General features: G+C 42.8%; 1 protein-coding gene across 4 annotated transcripts in view; it reads left to right on the top strand.

The window, feature by feature from the left end:
- The first annotated feature begins 223 nt into the window (after positions 1–223).
- Positions 224–11,488, top strand: part of ZNF652 (zinc finger protein 652) — a 70,353-nt gene continuing 59,088 nt past the window's right edge. Inside the window, exon 1 of one of the 4 annotated variants that reach the window (XM_064271190.1) lies at positions 224–245. The gene's annotated coding sequence lies outside the window, so the exon portion shown is untranslated. Of the gene's footprint in view, positions 246–2,305; positions 2,435–2,735; positions 3,362–11,488 lie in introns of those variants that run through there. The other 3 variants (XM_064271189.1, XM_064271192.1, XM_023553607.2) reach the window with 3 other exon arrangements.

Here is an 11,488-nt window from a genome sequence, read left to right as displayed (position 1 = left end):
CAGAGTGGGCCTGCCAAGCCCTCTGGAAGAACAGCACACTGGAAGTCAGGAAACCTGGATCCTGTTCTGGCTCCATTGTTTACTTGGCTGGGTGACTTTGGCCAAACCATTAAACCTTCCTTGGCTTGGATTTCCTCCATTGGGAATAATACCTGTCCTGCCTGCCTTGCAGGTTGTTGGAAGATCTGATGAGAAAATGGACATAACCACCCTGCAAAAATCATAAAGCACTCTTCAAATGGAAGGTAACATTATTTCTATTCTAGTTATTAGGAGCTTTTGCAGAGAGTTGGCCTGCGGACAGAGAGGCACAGGTACTTGGAAGGTCACCTCATTCTTTAGGCATCACTCAGCACACCCCTCTTCCAAACAGGACAGGTAGAAAGTGGTGGAATGGATCAAGAGTCCAAGATGGCAAAGCTACACGTCTCAGTCTGATGTTCCAGGTTCACCAGCCCTCACGGGTGCTACGTTCTTTCTTACTTTGAATCTAAGTCTTTCGTTTTACTATGTATGCTTATTTCCGCCTGTTCTGCTTGAGGATTTTCTCTCTACCTGCTGAAGGACCATATCCTTCTTAGTGTTTATCCCCTAAGAAAGTCACTATTGAAGAATGTGGCCCAAAGTTGCCAAAATTACGATTCCTGGAGTCTGGAGTCCAGGTGTAATAAAAAACAAGCATTTGTTTATCTATAAAGTTTCACTCTCTTTTGTAACCCTGTCCCAGACTCAGGTCATTTTATTCCCTACAGTGTTTTTTTGGGAGGGTGTGCTGTTTTGGGGAGAGGGCTTTTAATAATGGAAAGAAGATAAGGAGCTCCAATTAAGATAGATTTGGAAAACATCTTGGAAGTTTGGTTTACGGTGGGAAAGGGTCAGCTTGACCCTCAGAGTTGCTGCCTTGATTCTTTTCCAACCTAGGCCTTCACCTTGCGGAGTTCATTTACCCTCCCTGTAAACCCAAGCTCTTTCCATTTTGGACACCCTCTCTTGGATGTGAACTTGGATAAATACTATCTTGTTAGCTAATAAAAGCCAAACTCATTGCCAGTAGACTTGATTCCTATAGGGCAGACCCGATAGAGACCCTATAAGGCAGAGTAGAACTGTCCCATAGGGTTTCCAAGGCTGTGACGGGGCACTGGGTTTAATCTTTACCGAAGCAGATTGCCACATCTTTGTCCCGCACAGTGGCTGGTGGGTTCGAATTTCGCAGCTGAGCGCTTAACCACTGCGCCACCAGGGCTCCTTTGTTAGCTAATAGTGCCATTAGTTATATTAACGATTAATAGCGAATTAGTCATAGTGCTGTAATACTTACAATGGAGTCTTCCTTCCTTGAAGCAGCTCTATGTCTCAAACACGCACACATCCTCTTCCCTATTCCTGGCCACAGGACAAGGGCGACTCTAAATCTTACTGTTTTTCTGACCATTCTGGCAATCTCTAAATTTCTCCAGTTTTTATTAGCGGCCCCATTTATCTGGGAAATGACTACTACTGCTCGCATTTTGCCTCTTTTATATTTGTCCTCTGTCACTCACACTGCCCTCCAGTGAGGAGGAGGCTAGCAGCCAATTTTTTTTTTTCCACTTTATTTGAAAACCAAAGGCTCTTTCACTTCTAAATCTCACTTCGGCCCACTTTTTTACTTTCGCCCCCTTTTTCACTTTATCTTTCCCTAATCCTAACGCGCCCCCTATTTTGTGGAATCCCACACCCCCTGCCCAGAGCTCCCTCCCACCTTACGTTTTGGCTTCCTTTCAGCAACCACGCCCCCCGGCCCCAGAGGTGCGGTGCGCATGCGCAGTCCACGCCTTTACCTGGGCTCTAGGGAGTGGGCGGAGTGGGAGAGGGCGGGGGTGGAGCTGGGAGTCGGCGGTTATCTGGGCGGCGGAGCGCTCACAATGTGGCAGGAGGGAGAAAAGGTGCGCCAGGGCCAGCCCCGAGGGGCTGCGCATGCGCGCTGCCGCTTCCAGCGGCCGGGATGCCAAGGGGGGGCGGGCAGAGGGAGGTGTCGGGATCCCTGTTGGGCGGGGGGGCCAGCGAGGGAAGGGCCCGCGGGTGCGCGCGCGCGCTCTCGCCACTCGCCCTCCCTCCCTGCCCCCTCTCCGCACACACATCCACACACGCACACCCCCTCCCCTGCCTCCCTCCCCGCGCGCCGCCCGCCCCGCCGGCCCCGCTCGCCCTCGCGCGCTCGGAAGGGAGTCGCGAGACGTCGGAGCGGCGGCCACGTAGCGCTGCGGCGGCGGCGGCGGCGGCGGCCGAGGCCGGGTCTGAGGAGCGGCCCTGAGGCCAGACGTTGGGCGGGGGGGAGGGGCCGGCCCGGCCGGCGGTTGTTACTCGAGCGCCGCGGCTACAGGCCCCCCGCCGCAGAGATGGACCGCCGAGGCGGCGGTCGAGGCGGCGGAGGCGGAGGCGGCCGGCCCGGGTGAGTAGGGGCCCGTTTCCCCCCACGCACACGCCACAGTCGCGGTTTCGTCCCCTGCAGCAGCTCTTCCTCTCCGCCGCCCGCCGCGCCGGGCAGGCTCTGGGGGCCGGGTTAACCCTTCGCCGAGGCGCTCCGCGCACTAGGCCGGAGCAGCCCCCCTCCAGCGGCGAGGCCCCGGATCCGGCACCGAGATTGGGCCGGGGGCGCCTCGCTTTTGCCCTTTCGCCACCCCCCTCCCTCCCTCCCGGACCCGGGCTCGGCTCCAGTTTTGCTGCGAGTCCGCTTGCCCTGAGGCCTGAGGGGAGGCAGGGGCTGCACGGATTAGCGGACTGGGGGGAGGTTTGCACCGGTCCTCTTGCGAGGATCCTCCTGCCCTGCAGCTGGTGGCGTGCAGCCGCTGCCTCCCCCTGCCCTGCGGTTGCGCCCAAACCTCCAGCCCCCGGGAGTATCGTGCCGCCAGGAGATGAAATGCAGCTGATGTACACCCACCACCAGCAGCCCCAACACTCACCCCAGTGGGTAATGCAGACCTTTCTCCACCCCCACCTCCTCTCCTCTCCAATCAGGCTCTACTTTTCTTAGATCCGAGATCCTAAAGGTAGTGACACCGCCGTTACATCTTCACAGAACATGCTCGTTGTCGAGGGTTGTCTCCTGTAGAAATGATAAATGCCCCAGCCTCACTCTCCAAGTCTGTCTTCACGATTTAAGATCCCATACGCCCTTCTTTGGAGGCCAGTCTTTGATCCCATCTAGTATCCACCTTCCCACCGCCCCCCAGCATACACGCACGCGTACTTCCTGATTGCGGAACAGCCCCTGTCATCGCGAATCCATTGTCGGGAATGGCTTGTGCCAATCAAAGGAATGTGGTTTTGCCTTTGGAGAAGGGTGCTTTCCACAACCATGTTCTCGGGATGTTCCTGAGTGAGTCCCTTTGATTCCTCCGATTGTCCCCATGTTCAAGCATCATCATCATAGTGTATCTCTTATATGCATCTCCCATGGACTCTCAGTAATACCTGAGGCTTTTTTTTGTTTGTTTTCCCTGTTACTCTAGATACACATGATGTTGGGGAATTTTATATATTTTGTTATAATGTTTAACACCTCTAGTCAAAGGTGTAGTGAAATAAAGAGGGTAATATTTTGGGAAAAATGTTTATGTGTTTTTTCCAGACATGGCCAGGCCCGTATTGTTCCGGGAAAGCCAACTAGCACATGCTTTGTTGACAACACATGTATGTTTAGGGAACGAAGAGCTGCTGTTGCTGGGATGTGTACGTTTATGTGCCGAATGCAGGTGATGTTCCCATGTTCTGCTGGTTTGTGAGTGGTGAGCTGCTCCATGATTGTCAGCGCTGGCAGCTTGGCTGTTTGTATCAGGACTGTGCACATGTATTCATATGGATACTACCTTTAGTATAATTTTGTTTAAAAGGTTCACTGCTCAGTTTTAATGATCCTGGAAATGTCTGTGCGAGTGGTTCTTAACCTTTCTTTGAGGTGGTGGAAACCTTTTGGGCTCTCTTCTCAGTGAAATAGACACACATAATGTTGTATGCAATTACGGATATCTTTGGAGCTGGTCCTGGGACCTCAGGCTAAGATCTATATTATGCAAAAGTGAAAGAAACTTGAGTTTGGTGTTTTGTTCGTTTTGTTTTTACGGATTCGCATTACTTTGGTCCTGAGCAATATACAGCAAAGTGGATTATGTATCTAACCTTGTGTTATGTTCTTTGATTACAGTGAGTTATGTATTTGTAAGGTATCATTTCACTGTCTTCCTGTGAAAAACAGATATATATGCAAGTCTTTCAGGAAGTAAAAAATTAAGTCAAAATTATTTGTTTAAATTTGACCAGTTGATAATGTATGTTCCTTGTGTTGTATTCTAAATGTAGCAGATTTCAACGGCAAAGTACATGGTCTGTTTTATAATGCCTGTTAGGAATCTTTATGTGTTGGTTGAGACTGGTCAGATCTCCTAAAAGAAGGCTTTATCATTCCCAGAGTGGAGCACCTGCTGCATGAAGAGGATTTTTTTCAACTTTATTGTATATGATTTCATGTCTTTAATAAGATTGACGCTGCCCTTGGGATCATCTTTTTATCATTATTTTGTTTTAATGAAAGGATTTTAGTTGTAGTTAGGGAATTCAGTTTCCACATTTAAAATCTAAAACTAGGAATGAACATTGCACCATTCTACCAATAAGCAGGGATAAGTATCAGCTATTTTTGTTTCAGTTACATTTTACTCAGCTTTTGCCTTGTGATAATATTTCAGTCAAGACACATTTATTCCCGTTTGTGATAATGTTGTGATGGGGCAGTGACATTAAAAACCACAGTCCCTCACTCTCTAGCAGCTTACAATTCTGACAATATTTTTCACTTAAAGAATTCTTTGAGACCTTTTTTTTTTTTTTGTATTTTTGGGTTCGGAGAGACTAAGGAATTCATGGTATTAACCAGCTCTTTGGAAAGCAAGGGAACCTTGGAATCTTGCATAGAACCTGTTTCACACACCTGAAGAATAGCATTTATTCCAGTAATTATGCAATGTACCTTCTGAAGTTTGAAGGCATGCTGAGGCTGCAAATACTGCATTTTTTAATTATCTAATAAACATGCTTGAAGTGGCTTATATTACAGGTTATATTTTTTGTTCGTGTCACACCTGATGTTTTACTGTTGGAAATTATTTGCTTATCCTAAACCAAAACTATTTCAAAGTTGCAAATATGTTACTTTTCTTTGTCAGTGTAGCGTAGTGATAGACCATTAAAATCTCAGGGGACAATGTGCTTCCTTGGTTTAATATTGCAGAACCTCTTCTAACCAGTCACTTACCTAGTTAAACACCCACACACCACAGAGCAGCTGATCGTGTAACAGGAACAGCATTCTCCCTGCCAGATTCAGAGCTTGGAAGCTGGAAAACAACTGCATAGCAGTGAAACACTTAAACAGAGGTGCCAGCAGCTCGCTCTTGTTAATACAAACAGCTTGCTTTAGTTTCTTCAGCACGGTTCTTCAGACACCCTTCCCTTAGGAGGTTTCACATCAGCAGCTCCTACTCAAGGGAAGCGGCACCCACTTTCTGCAACTGTGGCCTCAAGATCTGATTCGTGATACTCAGAGCTGTTTTCATTTCTGCTCTAAGTATGGGAAGTAATCTTGTACTGTGGTAAGAAAATACTTTTCAAGTCTGTAGAAAAAAAGTTGATTAGTAATGCTACCGATGTGATTTTGTTTTTGAATGTCTGAAGCCTGTTGAAGAAATAAACTGTAATGTGAACTATTAAAAAAAAAATCACCCTTTTTTCAAGGGTTTTAAATAATTTTACCAAAAATTGTGAAGATACTCTTGAGTTTCATTTCCCTTGTTCTAAAAAGTCAGTTGAGAGACAGCCAAAAAAAAAAAAAAAGTGGATTCTTTTGAATTGTGAACTTTGGAACTAGTTATTCTAAAGGAGGTGGCAGCATTTCCTCGCTGGGAACCCTTGGGTCTTGTGTTACAGTTTTAGGTATGATGGTATTCTCAGCTATTGGCGTACTTTCAGACAGCACTTGAATTTACTTTGATAGAGGTGAATTGGTGTTGCAGTTAGTGACGTTGGAGGACTGGGGAGGCAGACAGTTCTTTGGAGCCAGAGAGAACTAGGCTTGAATTCCCAGTTCCACCATTTACTAGTTTTAGGGCATTGAGCAAGACACCTTGACCTCTCTGGCCTCAGTTTCCTCATCAACAGAATGGGATTTGTTATGAGAATATAATGTGTGCAGGTTTCTAGCACAGGTCCTGGCTCACGTACATACTAGAGACTCAATAAATGATTAGGACACCGGTGATGTGGGAGTGAAACTACAGATCGTTTTGGCTTATGACAAGAATTACAGATTTGGAGCTGCGATCTGCGTACTTTCATTTGTGCTGATTTGGGATGAAAAAATTGCAAATATTTGACTTGGAGCATAACTGAGTCTTGCAGGTGCTATATGCTTATTGGAACCTTGATTTGTTGCCCTTATGGTTGGCCGAACTTGGTGGAGAAGATAAAATTTGGCTTCAAATTCTATAGTGTTACCCACAGCCTGTGCTTGTTTAAGCCTATTCAGAGCTCGTGTGGTGAAGCGGGTGTTTTGGGACATTAACATATCTCAATGAGTTCTGTGTCCAGAGTTGAATCACGTGCAAAGTGTTGTGTAAATTTTCATGGTTAATGCAAGCCATAAAGTGCCTGGTAGAATCAGTGGAGACATCAGATGCTTATTTTAATCTGTTTGTAAAGCAGTTATCTTTGATTTTTAAAAAATACTTATGGACATTTTCTCTTACAGAATTCCCATTACTTTTCTGAGGTTTAAATCATAAACAGTTATTAGGGCTATAGTCTTGAGTGCCTTAGGCATTTTTACTTTGGTGGGGAAAGGAAAGAAAAGTAAGGTCCCTTTACCTGCCAGATTTTATCAGCTTTCCACTTTAAGCCTATAGGTTGTGTGTATAATTCCTTCCCTTGTCTTTTAGCCCAAAAGGCAGTTTTACGGTAAAAAAAAAAAAAAAGAAATTTACCTTTTCCCTTTTCTAAACATCATTTAAGAGACGGATTACTTTGAAAAGTAGATTTAAGGTCATATGTATAGTATGCATGCATACAGTTTTTAAAATAGGATTTCTTGGGTTATTCTAGAATTAAATGGTTTTGTCATTTTTGCAGAATATTGTTATGATATTGTTATGATGAGTCTATGAGCCCATAAGAGTTATCTAGAGAGTTTTCAGACAAGGTAGACCCATCAGTAATGCATTAGAATTTACCCCTACAGAATCTGCTAATTCTCATTTTCTTTTATTATCGAGCTACCTATTGGCTTGCCCATCAGTGGAATAAGTCACTAGTATTGGATTGCTGATAAAAGAGAGATTGGCAAATAATGGTCTTTGACTTACCTTAGGTTTTGCAGGACACTTGAAAAAAATCTCAGCCAGAATGTAATAATAACAACACTTACGCTGTGTGAGCCCAGGATGACTAAGCAAACGAAATTTAAGGGATTGAGTTACATATTTTTTTCTAAGCTGTAATATATTTTGTTAAATAAACTTTTTCTTTGATGGAGAGTGTGCTTTTTTTTTTTTTTTGGCAACTATTTTTCCTGGTCCTCTAAAGTCAAACGGGCTAGAAGATAGCTTGTGGCTTCTGTCAGTTTCTTGATAAACCAGTGAGTGTGTGGTGAGGAGGGATTGTTGGTAGAGAACAGAAATGGAAACAATGCAAACAGTAGCTCCTTAGCCTGATTTTTTGGTCTTTACTGTGCACGTGGTATCAGAGGGTTATGACTCTTAGAGGGTTTCACAGAGATTTACAGTGTCAGGTGATTCCTTTTTGTCTTTAGTGCTAGTGCAGAATATAGTCTTTAATACATTTATACTTTCCAGCTTTGGAATTTTGATTCAGTTTTTGAAATTCAAATAAAACATAACCTCTTATACTGCGTGACCTACAAAAATGAGAAGATTTATAACTTGGCCCTTATAAATTGTTTTCACAATTTCAAATGTATCATTTTAACATATTTAAAGTAATACCAGTGGCCTGTGAACACTGAAGCATAGCTTTGTATGTGTTTGTGTCTAGTATGTTTGTGATCTCAATTTTATGGCTAACTCTGTAATACAGTTTTCACCATTCCTCATAAGCCTGTGGCCCAGATGTCCATGACTTTTCCTGTATTAATATGCTGGTAGAGCTGGAATCTGTTTGAAGTTACCTTGCCTGAAAGATTCTCATTGTAGGGATCCTTACATTATTTTTAGCATATACAGTCAGCAAAAGATTGGAAACAACCTAAATGTCTATCAGCATAGAGTGGTTAAGGAAATTAGGGCATATTTGCATACAATATGAATGAGGAAAGATGAGAAAACTATATTGCTATGGTAAAATCTCTAAGATATGATATTAATGAAATAAACAAGGAGCAGAACAGTGTGTAATATGCTATTTGTATAAAAGTTTGTGTGAGAGAGAACATATCTGGGTATTTCACTATATATCATAGAATAACTCTGTAAAAGCACAGAAGAAACTAATAATATTAGTTGCCTGTTGAGGGGTAAACTGGATGACTGAGGGACCTGGGTTGGCGGGAGATGTTTCCCTGTATACTTTTTTTTTTTAATTTGCTTTAAGTGAAAGTTTACAAATCAAGCCAGTCTCTCATACGAAAATTTATATACACTTTGCTATATACTCCTAGTTGCTCCACCTGTATACTTTTTTAAAAAGTAAATTTTTCATTAAAATAAAACATAACACATAGAAAAGTAGAGAAGTCATAGGTGTATAGCTTGATGATTTTTTGCTATGTAACCAGCACCTAGTAATATCCCTGAAGCCTCTTGTGTCTTTTCCCAATTACTACCCTCCCAAAGGTTGCCACTTCCCTGAGTTCTAGCAACATAGATTGACTTTGTGTGTTTTTTTTTTTTTTTTTTTAACTTTATATAGGTGGAATACAGTATATATTTCTTTGTGTCTGGCTACTTATGTTTATGAGATTCACCCATATTGTTGAGTGTAACAAGAATTTGTTTATTGTCATATAATATGCCATTGTCTGAATATATTATAATTGATTTGTCCTTTTTATCATTGATGAACAAATGGGTCATTTCTGGTTTTTGGCTGTCATGAATAATGCTGTTCTATTCAATATATACTTTTTTATACTTAGAATTATAAAATTTTGACCCAAATGAATGTTTACCTATGAAATAATTCTTTTATTTAAAAAATATTCCCCCAAATGACCAATAGGAAAATATAATGCCATATTTTAAATTAAATATGGAAATATATAGTAGGGCAGAATAATTTCAAACCATTTTTTTAGTGTATCCTCAAACACCTAGTTTGGATTTTCATAATACTAAGAGAATTCCCAAGTTAACCTAAGAGCAAGCCTCGATTTGTTTATCTTTAAATAAAGAGGGGGTAACTGTGTTGAAAAAGTCCTAAAAATAACTCTGACACCTGAAAGATTTCTTCTTCTAACCACTAAATCTTTCTTTTAGCATCTCATTTTATAGTATTGAAATCAATCCTTCCTGCATTACTAAATATTAAAATTTATTTTAATTAAATTTTATAACTGCTGTTTATTTAAACTTCTTTGAAACCCAAGGTTGTAAACAAATAGCAACATGAAAAACTTAGCTAAAATAAGTATACCCATTGCCATTGAGTCGATTCTGACTCACAATGACTCTGTAGGACAGAGTAGAACTGTCCCATAGGGTTTCCAAGGCTTGAATCTTAAGGAAGCAGACTGCCACATCTTTCTCCAGCAGAGGGGCTGGTGGGTTGGAACTGTTGACCTTGTGGTTAGCAGCTGAGAGCTTTAACCTCTGTACCACCAGGGCTCCTAAAATAAATATACCTAACATTACTTTGAAATTTGGTGGACTTACCAACCAAGTGGTTGGTGGAATGTAATTGGATGTAGCCATGCACTTTTTTTTTTCTTTTTTTTTAATTTTTATTGTGCCTTAAGTGAAAGTTTACAAATCAGGTCAGCCTCTCACACAAAAACTTATAAACACCTTGCTACATACTCCCAATTGCTCTCCCCCTAATGAAACAGCCCGCTCCCTCCCTCTACTCTCTTTTTGGGTCCATTTTGCCAGCTTCTAACCCCCTCTACCCTCTCATCTCCCCTCCAGGCAGGAGATGCCAACATAGTCTCAAGTGCCCACCTGATCCAAGAAGCTCACTCCTCACCAGCATCCCTCTCTAACCCATTGCCCAGTCCAATCCCTGTCTGAAGAGTTGGCTTTGGGAATTGTTCCTGTCCTAGGCCAACAGGAGGTCTGGGGGCCATGACCACCAGGGTCCTTCTAGTCTCAGTCAGACCATTAAGTCTGGTCTTTTTACAAGAATTTGGGGTCTGCATCCCACTGCATCCCACTCTCCTGCTCCCTCAGGGGTTCTCTGTTGTGTTCTCTGTCAGGGCAGTCATCACTTGTAGCTGGGCACCATCTAGTTCTTCTGGTCTCAGGCTGATGTAGTCTCTGGCTTATGTGGCCCTTTCTGTCTCTTGGGCTCGTAATTACCTTGTGGCCTTGGTGCTCTTCATTCTCCTTTGATCCAGGTGGATTGAGACCAATTGATGCATCTTAGATGGCTGCTTGCTAGTGCTTAAGACTCCAGACGCCACTCTCCAAAGTAGGAGGCAGAGTGTTTTCCTAATAGATTTTATTATACCAGTTGACTTGGATGTCCCCTGAAACCATGGTCCCCAAACCCCTGCTCCTGCTACGCAGGTCTTCAAAGCGTTCAGTTTATTGAGGAAGCTTCTTTGCTTTTGGTTTAGTCCATTTGTGCTGACCTCACTTGTGTTGTGTGTTGTCTTTCCTGTCACCTAAAGTAGTTCTTATCTACTAATTAGTGAATACCCCTCTTCCACCCCCTCCCTCCCCCACTCTCGTGACCATCAAAGAATATTTTCTTCTCTGTTTGAACTACTTCTCGAGTTTTTATAATAGTGGTCTTATACAATATTTGTCCTTTTGCAGCTGACTAATTTCACTCAGCATAATGCCTTCCATTTTCCTCCATGTGATGAAATGTTTCAGATTTATCACTGTTCTTTATCAATGTATAGTATTCTATTGTGTGAATATGCCATCATTTATTTATCCATTCATCTGTTGATGGGCACCTTGGTTGCTTCCATCTTTTTGCTTTTGTAAACAGTGCTGCAGTGAACATGGGTGTGCATATATCTGTTCGTGCAAAGGCTCTTATTTCTCTAGGATATATTCCAAGGAGTGGGATTGCTGGATTGTATGGTAGTTCTATTTCTAGCTTTTTAAGGAAGTGCCAAATCGATTCCCAAAGTGGTTGTACCATTTTACATTCCCACCAGCAGTGTATAAGTGCTCCAGTCTCTCCACAGCTTCTCCAACATTTATTGTTTTGTGCTTTTTGGATTAATGCCAGCCTTGTTGGAGTGAGATGAAATCTCATTGTAGTTTTGATT

The sequence above is a fragment of the Loxodonta africana genome, chromosome 18 (genome assembly GCF_030014295.1).
Source record: "Loxodonta africana isolate mLoxAfr1 chromosome 18, mLoxAfr1.hap2, whole genome shotgun sequence".
Classification (NCBI taxonomy): domain Eukaryota; kingdom Metazoa; phylum Chordata; class Mammalia; order Proboscidea; family Elephantidae; genus Loxodonta; species Loxodonta africana.
The sequence above is the reverse complement of the archived record's forward strand: the minus strand, read 5'-3'. Positions and strand labels throughout refer to the sequence as shown.